The sequence below is a fragment of the Mytilus galloprovincialis genome, chromosome 8, assembly GCF_965363235.1.
Source record: "Mytilus galloprovincialis chromosome 8, xbMytGall1.hap1.1, whole genome shotgun sequence".
Taxonomy (NCBI): domain Eukaryota; kingdom Metazoa; phylum Mollusca; class Bivalvia; order Mytilida; family Mytilidae; genus Mytilus; species Mytilus galloprovincialis.
Window position 1 is genome coordinate 20,739,438 of NC_134845.1, and position 14,646 is coordinate 20,754,083.

The following is a 14,646-nucleotide window of genomic DNA, read 5'->3' on the forward strand; positions in this document are numbered from 1 at the left end:
ATGTCAAAACTGTTCAAAGTTTGGTAAAACTGTTGTTATTGCATTGCCTGTCAAACACAATTAGCATGAACTTAAGTATGCAAGTAACAACAACTGCCACATGTATTAACTAGAAAATGGAATAAGGTGACGACAATTGTGTTTGTGATACAACGGATTGCAGACTAGTGTTGGTTGGATAGTTGGATCTCTACTTCGAAGTACAACAACTTATATCTAAATATAGACGACAAGATTTCACCAGGTTCAACACAATACTTTTCGACAAAAGAGAGGATTTCAGCTTTCCAATTGCGAACTTTCCATTTCTATGTATATCAACATTCCAGAGACATCTGCATAGTAAAGGAGTATGTTTCTCCCAGTTGATGCAACGTACCAGCTAGGGCTTGTATTTCTTACCATGATTTCCTTCATTGAAAGATTACTGCTCACAAAGAAGTTATTAAACCAAGAGTTCCAAGTTGTAAAGTTGAGATCATCATTTCGTAAATTTTAAGAAGCAATCACGAGTTAGTCGACCGTTATTGATTACCAGTTTCATACGTGATGACCGATATTTTCCAATTATCGTAATTCTAAATCACCCCATATCACTAGAATGGGACCTACCGATTTAGACATATTACCGGGTTTGTACAGGCATGAGCATAACGGCGGATGACACATGTAGAGCAGGATCTGTCTACCCTTCCAGGGCACCCAAGTTTTTGTTGGGATTCTTGTTGCTCAGTCTTTAGTTATCTATGTTGTGTCTTGTGTACTGTTGTTTGTTTGTCCTTTTCGTTTTTAGCTTTGTCAGTTTATGACTTGTTAGTTTGAATGTCCCTTTTATTCTTCGTCTCTCTTTTAAATATTTAAAACTTGATTTTAGTGTTTTCAAGCATTTTTTGTGTAGTATGCTTATAGTGTTTTCAAGTGCAGTTTTTTTTTTTATTATTTCAATAATTATATCATATATTAGCGTATAAGTGGGTTTCCTGTTTACATTTGTGTTTTGCGCTTTATATTCAGATGGTTACATCTGACTAATTAAGTTGAAATAGGCGAAAGGTTGAAATCTTAAAAATCTAGTTGTCTTGTCCATATGTTCATTTGCCATTCCTATATAAGTCATGATGACTCCCTCTTGTAGTTGTTCTTAGTTATATCTTGATTCTATTTTATATTTAAGTCACTAAGGGGGTGTGGTATTGAAAACTATAGTATATGGTATAGTAGTATTCTGTTGATTCTATGACTCGGTATCAAAACTCTTCTAGACTCCGTGCAATTTTGAGTTTGCATCTTGGATATTAAAAGACAATTGTAAGAAAGACTATATGTTCACCTCTGAATGTCTTTTTGGGGTTTTCTGTTGTTGAGATACGTCTGCATTTTTATGAAGATAAGATAAGACCCACGATGGGCAAAATCAGTACAATGATTAGCGCAATTAACATAATATCTGTTTTTATGCAATGATAATGCATGCTAAAGAGCATCTTCGCTAGCCAAGGGTTACGATCTAGTCCCCTTCTTTTAACGTGGAGAGGAGTGCATTGGATCGTAACCCTTGGCAAGGGAAGATGGCTATAAAGAGTCATGTATAATAGTATGTTGTATCATACACATTGAAAATAATTAAGTATACGATCCTGATAATAACCACATCCATGTTCCAGAGATAATCGACCAGCAACATAGCAAAAAATCTTCGCTGAAACTATACTAGAATGCTAAACTCACAGGAATGATCATTTATTTACTGATAAATATAATTGGAAAATTCTTCTCTTTTAAATTAACACGTTTTTATTATCTGGCTGCATAGGTTGATTCGTGGCGATCACAACGCCATGGCTTAAAAAAAAAAAAAAAAGATCAATAGACAAAATATTGTATACACAAAACACAACATATAAAACTAAAGACTGAGCAACACGACCCCACTAAAACTGGGGATGCTCGCAGGAGCCCCTAATGAGTAAGCAGATCGTATATTATTCACATGTGGCATCCGTCATGTTGCTCATGTTAGTAAAAAGCCGGTAAAAAGTCTAATTCGGTAGGTCAGTCACAATCGAGAAAAGGGACGATATTGTAGTAACTATACACTTGGACCATATGACGTTCGTAAAATTTAAGAAGGAATGATTTCAACTTCACCACTGGAACTCTTGGTTTAATAGCTTCCTTCTGAGCAGCAACTCTCTATAAAAGAAATCATCATATGAAGTACAAGCTCTGAAATAACGTATCAACTGGGAGCTATATTTTCGTATACAGGCGCTGCTGGAATGTTGCTATACATAGATATAAAAAAGTTCACAAGTGGAAAGCCGAAAACCACTCTTTTGTCGTAAATATATATTCGTTTTCATTATATTTTCTTTAACCGATTCTCATTGTCAATGTCTGTATGTACGACAGTTATTGATCGTTAAAATATAACTATGAATAAGTGACCGTTCATGGATTATTATCACGAAGTATTTGGATTGAATTTTAAATGAATAATTTAATTTCTACAATTTAAATCCTAGAATGTTTTTGTTACTTTTGGCAACACGTTTTCCCAATATATATAGTCGTTTTATATCAAAACTGCATGCAGGCAACCATTACATTTTAAATTGTAGAAGATGAATACGTCTTCTCCGAAAATGAGCTAGAGAACATATACACTAGGGGAAAATTGTTTGTACGTCCATGTTTTCACAGAAATTCGGTGTAAGTGGTTTGTGCATGTATATAGTATGTTGTACTGTCTAACATTTCTGGCGATCCCTGTTGTCAAATTCTCCCTGTATATATATCTTGACAAAATTATATATGTCTAAGGTGTGTTTTAAAATTTTTGCATATCATATAGTCAAAGAGTTATGGTTTGACTTTCACGAAAAGTAACGATAACAATACTTTAAAAAAAAAAATGTCAATGCAATGGAACTGCATGTATAAACAACTTTCTGCATATTATACGTTCAGGCAAGATTTGAATACATTATACTTATACCCCACTTAATCCCGACTCATTCCCGAGTTAAGTTTACAGAATTGGGAAAAGCAAACAGAAATGTCTCTAATAATCTATAAATATAGGAAGATGTGGTGTGAGTGCCAATGAGACAACTCTCCATACAAATAACAATTTATGTCCACAAAGAATAGGAGAAATTTTACGCTATTAAAAAAAGATGACCAGTTCCCTGTCGAGACCTTTTGGAAAATGATAATGTGTAAATAGTCTTTAGCCAGATGCTGGCTGTAAAACTGTCATAATTTATAGTTTCTGATCATACTATTTAATACGGTTGACAAAATCTTGTCAAAAAAGATTATAAACCGACAGATACCATCAATATCCAGATTTATTCTGACAGTTATTCGTTTGAAGTTTTAGGGTAAAACGTAAATATTTGATCGAAGAGGATACAAAACTTCATTATAATTTTACGCATTTATTAAAATAGACTATAAAAAGTATTAAAGATTATGGACCGCACGAATTTTTAAGAGGATATAAAATTAAATGGTTCCCAGATTTGAATACCAAGGAGTAATGATGATTCAAATTTTTCTGCTGATTATTTTTAATTGCAAAAATATGTCTATATAGATGATGATTTAAATATGTGAAGCGACCACACAACCATCGTTAATGGTAACAGGTTCTAGTTTAGATACAGGACTATACGTATTTATATGTTTCATTTCATTGCCATGTTATAACAAATTTGACTTTCTTTTTAACATGTTTGATGTCTTTTTAATTATGATTTAAAAAAAAAAAAGGGTTCTTTAAGCAACAATTCTTTTTTATCGATATATTTGTGGTAAATTTCATGTAAATTTATAGAAATAAACATAATTATTTGAATACGAATGCATTTCAAAATTTCAAAACAGTTAGACAGCCAATCCAGTGTGATCGAATCTTTACAACATTTCGTTTTGACGCTAGTTTACCGACGCAGTGTCAAGTCAAGCTCAGTTGGAAAAAAAACAGACGTGGATTGTTTTCAGAAGCAGTTCTTATAGTTTTACTTTTTCGATTTTGAAATTTCAAAATAATGCATAAAATCCCTGGAGAGAAGGACCAATTTGTATCAGACATATGAGGAAACTGTATAAGCATCAGTATATTTAATTAGTTGTTGTCTGATGATAAACACTTGGGATAGAAAGTGGTTATTCCTGACACCGGACATCCTTTCTGCATGTAAAACAATGGCATAACAAATAAATGATAATTTTGAACATTTCTTATAACATAAACTATCTAATTTAATTAATCATGACGAAACGTTTTCTGTCATTGCTGCTTGCATCTGCTAAGTCCACATAGAAAAGCAGTATCTCTTCATTATTTAATCTATAGAGCAGATGGTTTCAGTTACAAATTAACGCACCTAACACAACCTTACATATGTAATGTGAGATCTTTCCTTCCTCTGTAATTCTCACAATTTATTTGCATACAAGACCTATAGTTCGCATCATTTGCAGTATTTGCATTCTTATAGCACTAATGTATTTTCAGTTCGACAATGGTTTAAACATAAAAGTCAAACTTTCAATCACAAACAAGTGCTCAGCTCTTTCTCTGTGCAAGAGATTACTTTAAACTGTATGAATAAACATCTGTTCCCAGTAAGCAAACATGATAATGCAAGTATCTTTCCGGGTTATTAATTTCATGAATTCTAATTAAAGAATTCCACATAGCTTTGGACACTTGCACATATAAATCGTGCTGCAATATGTGTCTTTGGGTGAAAAAGTGCATTTTGTATATTTGTATTTATCGAAACTTTGACGTTTATCTTTAAAAAAATTTAACTTACAACATAATGAATTTAGGAGGTATAAAGGTCTGTTCGAAAAAAAAACAAAACATTTTATCGCTGAAAATCAAAAATTTTAGTCTCGCTACCTTCAGCGGTATTATCTTTTTTGAACCCTGCATTCTCCCTTTGATGACGAAGACACACTCAAATTCGTTTTCCTTATAGGTTTGAACAATATCATTCCGTCTCCGTATATAAACTCTATAGCTGACTATGCGGTATGGGCTTTGCTCATTATTGAAGGCCGTACGGTGACCTATAGTTCAAGTTGTTAATTTCTGTGTCATTTTGGTCTTTTGGGGAGAGTTGTCTCATTGACGATCATACCACATCTTCTTTTTTATATCTACTCTGAACTATTATATTTTAAAGCTCTAAAACCCATCTTATGAGTTTATTTGTTCGTCTTCTTTTGTCTTTCTTCTGATTATGGTTTTTGATTGTCCCTTAGTTTATTCTTTCTTTTTATATTTACGGACATTACAGTCTATTTAAAAGAGCACACATGTATGAAATAAAATCCAAATCTTGTTTCATCTTGAACATTTGACCTTTCTTAATTATAAATGCATCCAATATTCGCCGATTGCGGGTATGCATTTAATACAAAAATACGATACAGTAAATTAAACACAACTGTGAAATATGAAAATGTGATAAATGACCATTTATTAATCTGTTAATTCATCAACTGATTTCCCAGTTTACCAATTAATTTCAAATTAACTCGGCTTGTCTTTTCTGAAAATTATAAGAAGAAGTCGATTCCGGTCAAGTATTTCTGGTATTCTTATGTTCGAAATAAATTCCCAGAGGAATGCAATACGAATTCTGAAAATGATGGTCAATTTTCCTCGTCAGCTCTTCCTGAAATTGGACATGGTATGTCAATTTTATCTCAGGACAATCAACCACTTTTTATTATCCAAGTACGTCTTAATTACAAAAATTACTGGATTAATTTACACATATGAATCACTATAAATTGATAAAAGTTAATCAAATGTCACTGAAATATTCCGAGTCTCATGAAAATATTCGGTTTAACTATCTGAACTCGCTCATTTCATTTTTATGGACCACTTATACTGTATAGCATTACTCCCTCCTTGCCAAAAGAAATATTTCGAACTGAGTTGGACATCTTTGACACTGAGCTATACTTTAGTCCACAGAAAAAAAGACAAGTATGTCTGACATTAATAGTTGGGAAAATTAGCGAAAAAGGGCAGGGAACCTGTTTACAATAATTTCTGATAAAGTTAATCTTAAAAAAATACCCTTGCGTGTTTAAAAAAGATATACGAGTCATTGCTGATCACAGTAGTGTTACTCCGTGCCAATGTGTCTGCTTTTATTCTAAATGTTGAGAAGGTAGTGGAGACGAATTACACTGACCAATCTGATCAAGCCAACGTCATAGTGATGCATACTGAGCCTACCCCTTAAATGTATAGCACACAAAAAGTACCTGACCACATCCACTCTGTGTTTTTGTTAGATGCATTTCTATTTGTATCCATCTGATGAGTTTAGCCCTTTTCAACGCATTTTTATAGGTCGTTCTTATAGTGTACTGTTACACCACTGTCCCAGGTTAGGGGAGGATTGGGATCCCGCTTACATATTTGATCTCGCCATATTCTGTATGTACATGTTTGTGCCTGTTCGAATTTAGGAGCCTGTAATACAGTGGTTGTCATTTGTTGCTGTGTTAATTACATATCTATGTTTTTATTATTTTTTGTAAATAAATTATTCCGTTAGTTTATTTGTTTGAATCGTTTTGCATTTGTCATTTCGGGGCCTTTTATAGCTGGATATGCCGTATGGGCTCTGCTCATTGTTGAAGGCCGTACAGTGACTTATATATGTTGATTTCTATGCCATTTGGTTGCTTATGAAGAGGCCAGTGTCTCATTGGCAATCATTCCACATCTTCTTTTTTTTTTTATATATATAAATTGTTAATCATCGTAATATACTGTACCTTTAAGGATGTTCGCTGCTCAGTTTCCAAATAAATAACTTTTCATAAAACTAGTATGTATTGATAGGGATTAAATTGAGGAATCAAAAAAGCAAAAAAAATATTGGGGTCAATGTGCTTGTTTTCGAGATATTAGCCATTGGAAGTTTGGCGGGAATATGTTCTCTCTTGATTTTATTATAGCTTTATCATTGACTAGTTAAGGTTCTCAAATACTATTAAAAAATAAATAAAATTTTATAAGACTTTTACAAATGGCTTATAATTATACATATAAAAGATTTATAAAAAGAAAAAGTTGGGTTCATGGGGAAAATTTGTTAAGGCATTCAAATGGATAACACCAGAGAATTCCGAAAATCTGACAAAAAAGCAGCTATATAAAACAATTTATCATAATCAAATTTGATAAAAGGAGACATTGCCGTATACCCAAATAAACAGAAACCCAACAATATCATAAAACGAAGTCATATAGAAATCTTCCGTTGAATATTAATAGACAACAATATACTCTACACTTATATTATACAATTATTTATGTATTCGTTTATTAAAATAAGGTCTCATGGTGACAATAACCAGACCAATTGTTGTCCTTTGGCTGTTGTCTGCTCTTTTGGTGGCCGCTTATTGTCTCTTTGACATATTCCCCATTTCAAGTTAAATAAACAATCATCAGTAGTATATTTTAAAATCATGTCAAGGAAATTCACTTAGGTACCATTGTAGCTTTCCGACAGTAGAATATCATAACGGAAATGACGACAGGATTCAAATACGACAGATTGATTGATTGATTGTATGTTGGTTGCTTCAAGTTTACGTCCATTGATAAAGATATGTCACTAGGTAAGGACCCCGGCTCCTAAAGCCCATTTAAATGTAGAACCATGATAAGCTTTTTTTTCAAATCGTAAATCTGTAAACAAATAGCATGAATATACTTCTCATGTACAAACAAATGAAAATGGAACCTTTTTGTAAACTAATGAGATGACAAGCGGGGTGATGCCAATAGGAATCCTCTAGATTTTTCATCTATTTGAAGGTGATAACTGATTATTTATATTGCCGATTATTCTTTAACCAGAGGATATAGTATGATAAAAATAACATTGGAGATATTATATAGTGTCTTTAACAATATTAAAAGAGTAAAATTATTATATTCAACTGGTGTCGATATACTCAGTCGATATATCAATTAAATTAATTTGCATTGAAGTCTATGGAAAATCTAGAGGATTCTAATTGGCATCACCTCTCAGCATTGTTTACATAACTTAAATGCTAATCATTGATTGGTCAGTTTCATGTTGTGATGTCACTGCAGATCTGAGAATAAATCTCGCATTTTCAGGTCATGATTCTTCTTCTTCTTCTTCTTCTGGAAGTCCACCCTATCTGCAGGGTCACCGCAATTAAAAATTTTGTTTATTTTTAAAATTGCGTTGTTTAAAATTTTATCTACTGGTTAAAATTTAAAATAATATTAACAGTTAGAATAGGATGAAACTAAAAATTAGTTAAAACAGGAACTTGTATGTACACTATACATTTAAAATTATAAAATGGATAAAAGTAATCTTATCAGTTGTTTATATTCTCTTAACAACGGAAAGTGAAAGGAACTACTAATCTGTACTAGTAATTGGTTAAATTTATGGACTAGTATGGTTTCTTAATAAGTTTAAATATATGTAGTTAAAAGATAAAATGGTAAGGGATACTAATAAAACAAGAGACTTGTAAAAATTAGTTTTAAGTAAAACAGTAGAGTTTGTCAATAGAATTTGGGTCTATAAGATTTTTTACAGGGGTAATTAATACATATGCTCTAGTTATGGTTTAACTATGAATTACTTAGTATTAATTAAGTATATAGACAAAGTAGTATAATACTTGTTATATGTTACATTCCCACGACTGACAGCCACTTGTAGATTAAGCTCAGAACTCAATTGATTGTTCATTTGTTTTCCAAAAGTTGGGTTCTTTTAGCATGCAATGCATAGATCCAGTCTTTGCAGATTCGTTCTAAGTCTCTCTGCTGAGGCACAGTTATAAGGTCGTTCCTAGAACAGTCAACCAACAATTCTAGAAGATCCTCATCAGAATCAATTATACTGCAATAGTGGATATGATTATCCTCTAGTAGGGATTTTAGTCTATCTTGATGAATTTTTCTCACACAATTCAGACTTTCACAGTTGATTAGGAAATGTTTATAATCCTCAGGTCCTACCATGCACAATTTGCATTCTGCAGATTTTGTTCCGTCAAATCGGTTGGTAATACTTTGGGTTTTGTAAGTTCCTGTAAGTATCCTGGATTTTATTATCCCTTTGCTAACATCTCTTTTATTATCTCTGACACTGCTCCAACAGAAGTTTGGTTTTTTAAAGTTCCAGTTGTTTACTTCCATATATTTGAGTGTTGATTTGCTTCTAGCAGATTCGGTCCATTTGTTTTTCCAGGTTTTGTCTATAACTTCATGAGTCAATCGTTTCCAATTTTTCTCAGGATTTAGTATAATCTCATGTGCGGATGGAAGATCATAAGATTTGAGAGTTCTGTCCACATTTATATACCAACTATTTGATTTATCATCTTTTGTAGCTAGCTGTCTAATTCCAATTTTACACTCAATTGAGTTGGGATCTTTTGATATTCTTAGAAATAGGGAAATGACAGCTTTATGTACGAGTTGCTCAATAGATTCGGCTCCGAGTAGATATAGATAGCAGCATCTGCAGTTCTTTGTGGTAAGGATAGAATTTGTTTAAAAGTTTTTTTCTGAAAAGCTTCTAATTTTTGTATATCGGTTTTAGTAATGTTGAGAATTTCAATTCCATAGAGCATTCTTGGTATAACATAAGTCCGCCATAGTTTATACGATAATAGTGAGTCAGTTTCATGTTTCTGATTAAGTTATTATTATCTAGTATGGTGTTCTCTAGAGCGGCAATATGTGCTTCTGCTACGGCGAGTTTGGATTTTAAATCATCTTGCTTCAGTGTCTTTTGTTTCTTTAGTCCAGTTTGTTTAGGTTGTTTTATTGAGTTATTATCTGTCTGCAAAATTGGAGAAGAGTTGTTTCTAAGAGGTCCTATATTAGTTGATTGTTGTTGAGCAGTATGAACTTGTTTTCCTGTATGGTCTTGTTGCATGTCCTTAGAGTTCCCACAATAAGGGTCTGATTTTGGAGATTTTTCAAGATTTCTGTTTATCTGAACTGTTTTCACCAAAGTATCTGGAGAGCATGAGGAACCAGTAAATTGAACCATGTTTCCGGGATCTGTTTCTATTTCTGAGATGGATAGGTCATTTATTAACGAATTACACTGTGTGCATTTGAATTGTTCCAATTCATCAATACTCATAGATTTGTATTGATCAGAAGTTATGTTTTGACATTGAAAATGGAATTTTTCTTCACAAGTGATAAGTAAAATCACAAAAATACTGAACTCAGAGGAAAATCAATTCGGAAAGTCCATAATCACATGGCAAAATCAAATAACAAAACGCATCAAAAACGAATGGACAAGAACTGTCATATTCCTGACTTGGTACAGGCATTTTCAAATGTAGAAAATGGTGGATTGAACCTGGTTTTATAGCTAGCTAAACCTCTCACTTGTATGACAGTCGCATCAAATTCCATTATATAGTCACCGATGCGTGAACAAAACAAACAGACATAATAGGTAAAATGTCAAAAATAGGGGTACAGCAGTCAACATTGTGTTATCATCTTAATCACTATAAAAACAACAAATGTAACGAAGAAGCACAAAAAGGCATACATCAAATTAACATCCTCATTTTGATTATATTATATGATTATATTTGTCTATGATACACATGATAAATTCGAAGTCGATTATGTTCTCAGAGCAACTAGCACAGTTTTTGTGAGATTGGGTAGAATCTGTTGCTACTATTGTCTCAATTGATGTCAAATTTTGAGTTCTGTTTAAATTGGTCAGGAGAGGATCATTTTCATCTCTACTGGATGTAGGTACGATTGCAGAATGGGAAGAAATGTTATCTGATTGTATCCAATTGTTAGAGTCCTGATCAGACAAGAAAGATTTACATGAATCTTGTATGGCTGTGTTCATATTGTTTAAAAATTCTATAGATGGTAATGTACTTAAAATTTCATGTAGGTCATTTTTAATAAAGTCCTTAATCTCTCTACCATTTGCTTCAACAGAGAATGCAGTTTTGTATAAATTGATTCTGTAAACTTGTCTCCTACCAACCTTATCATTTGTGATTGGTTTAATACTGAGTGATTCTTCCACTATGAGATTGTTTTTGTCCCTTTTGAAATGAGATATAGCTGTTAATCTACTTGATTTTTCATAGTAAGCAAGAGTATGTTTGTGAAACATCAGAAACGCAGCAGGAGAGAATTTCATAACAAGGGTCCCTCTTTTGAATTCAGCCTGTACATTGAGCTGTTCAGTAGCATCAATCATTTTTTGGGCTGCTTTGGTTGGATTTAGTGAGTAATTAGTCACTGTTGATTTCCCTTGAGTTAATCTATTTGGAGTAAATTGACTAGATAGTTGCAAACGTTCCCTGTTTTTTTGTCGTGCTTTATGTTTTGCAACTGCTAGACTTGGTGTATATCTATATGGAGAGATTTTCTCTCTGTGTGATCTCCTTGGAGAAGACATTTTAGATCAGATAACAGCAAAGCAGTCTTTACTATACTGAAGCTATTAAATCTTGACAAAAATTATTTACTGAGGGTCCTTTCCTTATTCCAATTAGACTAGATAAAATTTTGGACAGCAAAGCAGTCTTTACTATTTTGAAGCCAATGAACTTGACAATTTTTACTGAAGTTCCTGTCCTTTCTCTAATAACTCTGGATAAATTTATTTGTTGTTTGTTGTTGTTTTTTTTTTTTTTTTTTTTTTATAGCAAAGCAGTCTTTACTATTTTGAAGCCAATATAAGTTGACAGATTTATTACTGGAGTGCCTTTTCTTTCTCAATAACTCTGGATAAATTTTGGACAGCAAAGCAATCTTTACTATTCCTAAGCTAATGTGACTTGATAAATTTGTTGACTTTGTTGTTTTCCTTTCTCTAAGAAATTTGGTAGATTTTGGGCAGCAAAACAGTATTTACTATCCTTGACGTTTGACGAACATATATAAATTGGTGCACAGATGACACAGAGTATGTAAGCTATGTGTAAGATAGGGTGATCCCTATGGACAGCAAAACTGTTTTTACTATCTTGATGATAAAGCTGAAGAATCAGGTTATATGATGATTATAATATAGAATAAATATAGGGTTATGATAAAAATATCTAGTTAAATGCTCTTAGCGGAATGTATGTTGATAGTAATGCAGAAGCTGAATTTGTCTGATTTATAAAAATGGACAGCAAAACTGTTTTTACTATCCAAGATTTCTGAACCAAACTCTTGTTATCTATATTATGCAGAAGCAATTATAACTATAGTGATGAAGCTGTGTCAGAGATATGGTGTTATTATGTTGTTATATGATGGGATGACGTAGACAATATTTAAATTCTTTTCCTTATTTATAACTGTATCAGGTTCACTTGGAATGTATAGCAATAAGGCAGCAAAACTGTTTTTACTACCTTTACTAAAAGTTATTTCCCCCTTTTTTTCTTTTTTTTTCTCAGAATATGTATGTTGATAGTAATGCAAAGCTGAATTTGTCTGATATATAGAAATGGACAGCAAAACTGTTTTTACTATCCAAATTTTCTGAACCAAACTCTTGTTATCTATATTATGCAGAAGCAATTATAACTATAGTGATGAAGCTGTGTCAGAGATATGGTGTTATTATGTTGTTATATATGATGGGATGACGTAGGCAATCTTTTACTTCTTTTCCTTATTTATAACTGTTTCAGGTTCACTTGGATTGTATAGCAATTAGGCAGCAAAACTGTTTTTACTACCCTTACTAAAGTTATTCCCCCTTTTTTTTTTCCCTCAGACTATGTTGGATTGTGTGATATTAGTCAAAATTAAAGTTGCATCCTTAACTTATTGGTTGTAATGATGTTAATTCAACTGACAATAGAAAAATCTGTATGAGCAGCAAAACAGTTTTTACAGCTCAGTTTTCAAATTTTGAGTTTTTGGATTTTCTGTGCCTGTGGCGATGCTTTTTGGATTTTGTGAAACAGTCAAACACCATCTGTCTGCCAATGCGTTGATACCAGAGTTTTGCAAGCAATGGGTTGGGGTGTTCACCATCCACGTACACGTGCTTGAAATTGTAATGGCTACGAGCCTTTGCTCTTTGTCCCTTGTGACCTTTGGTTGGGCGGGTTAAGTCTAATGAAAATCGTGGTGATCTGGCGTTATCCAAGGCTGAGGTATTAAGCTGACGGATTACACTATTAATAGAATCAATTTGTTTTGAAAGCTTGATGTCGTCTTCATAAAAAGAACGAGGTTCAGGGTGTTTACGAGAAGAGTTGTATTCCACTAACGAGTAATGAGGGATTTCGAGCAAAGTAACTCTTGGTGTGTTTTTCTTTCTGGACACTTTTATGGCTAAAATAATATCCTCAAGTTTGTCTTTTATGTATTTGATTATACTGGAGGTATTCTGAAAGCGTAGGTTTAAATATCTACCAGATTTTACAGTAATGTCACAGTTTCCAAGCCATACATAAACGTGGATATTTTTATATCTTTTGGTTCTTTTGTGAAGGTTGTTACGTACCCAGAGTATAGAATCTCTCAGTCGAGAGCCAGACTGGTTTATAAACTCTATCTTTAGCTCATCTAAGTTGGTAACTTCACGTTTAATATATGAGCCTTTGCTATCAGATAGCAAAACCGGTATATATTTTTGCTGAAGACCTGATGTTTGGATTTTAATCTGCCTCAAGCTCCTTCTAATGTAGCTATCAGTCATGGGAATAGTCTTGCCTAGCAAGGATAATAACTATTATCGAAAAAGGGGGGGGGGGTATTAATACAAGGATAAAAAATAAGAACGAAGATAAAAGATAAAATGAGGTCACCTGGTTTGTTTATAATCCTACATGGTGGAACTATTCAGCAGAGAATGCTTTTTTAAAGTTATTCCAAGGAGAAACAAAAATAAAAATAAAAATAAAAAATTAATTAATTGTATAGCTTGTTAAATTATTAACTTTTAAGAATGTAATTAATTAAACTTTACACTATTTTAAGGAAGCTTTTGTAAATTTTACTATTTACCCTTCAAATGGCGGGAAATTTAATCTCGTTCTGCACGGGCAGAAACCCAAGATTTTAGTTTACTTAATTATGCTTTATTCTACATAGTAATTTGGAATAAATGTATATTAAATGTTTTGTAAGGTTAAATGAATGGCAAATAGGGTGTGACTTTGTGAAATTCCTGAAAAACTCTCAAATTTTCTTCTCTGTGAAAATCCACAACCACGCTGCTCAGGCCTCGTTTTCGTAACCTTTCAAATCTTCATATGTGATCTGATATGTGACCTTCACCTTCATATGTTTTCCGGATATGAGTCGTCTTCTTCTTCTTCTTCTTCTTCTGGAAGTCCACCCTATCTGCAGGGTCACCGCATTTAAAAATTTTTGTTTATTTTTAAAATTGCGTTGTTTAAAATTTTATCTACTGGTTAAAATTTAAAATAATATTAACAGTTAGAATAGGATAAAACTAAAAATTAGTTAAAACAGGAACTTGTATGTACACTATACATTTAAAATTATAAAATGGATAAAAGTAATCTTATCAGTTGTTTATAATTATTCTCTTAACAACGGAAAGTGAAAGGAAC